At 39.3% G+C, this 563-nt stretch overlaps 1 pseudogene; it reads right to left on the bottom strand.

Annotated features, from left to right (window-relative positions):
* LOC118727932 lies at positions 1 to 339 on the bottom strand (annotated as a pseudogene).
* Between the last annotated feature and the right edge of the window lie 224 nt (positions 340 to 563).

Consider the following 563-nt stretch of genomic DNA (forward strand, 5'->3'; position numbering starts at 1 on the left):
TTAAAACCCACAAACATGCAACTGGTCGTCCTTAGCCAGTTCAATCTCTATAAGGAACTGGCATATGTTCTTATACTGGTCACCCTGTAGCTGAATCATTCTCCATATTCTAAATGCTCAATTACAGTACCATTATAGACAAATTTCTTGTTAAACATCTTCACGAGTTTCTTTTTATCATATTATCAGTGAACCCTTGGACAGTCCTAAAGGTTTTTCTGCAAATTTTTTTGTTGAATTTTTATATGGATAGTCCTCAGTGCTAGCAGGAAGTACATCATCACCCTTACTTGAATCTGCAAAGGGATGAAAAGAGTGGAGTTTCTGGATAGTGGACATATACATTCCTTTTTCTCTGTGGTAACTGCCTGGGGAAGTTAAGAGAGAGAAAGAGAAAGAGAGAGAGAGAGAGAGAGAGAGAGAGAGAGAGAGAGAGAGAGAGAGAGAGTAATGGAGCATAAAGAAATGAGGAGGCTCAAAGGGGAGGTTGCTGAGGCCTGGCAGGGGCTCACCGAGCACTTTTTAATACCTTAGTATTGCAAATTGATATATTATAAAACTGT

This window comes from Pipistrellus kuhlii, unplaced genomic scaffold (genome assembly GCF_014108245.1).
Source record: "Pipistrellus kuhlii isolate mPipKuh1 unplaced genomic scaffold, mPipKuh1.p scaffold_m20_p_1, whole genome shotgun sequence".
Classification (NCBI taxonomy): domain Eukaryota; kingdom Metazoa; phylum Chordata; class Mammalia; order Chiroptera; family Vespertilionidae; genus Pipistrellus; species Pipistrellus kuhlii.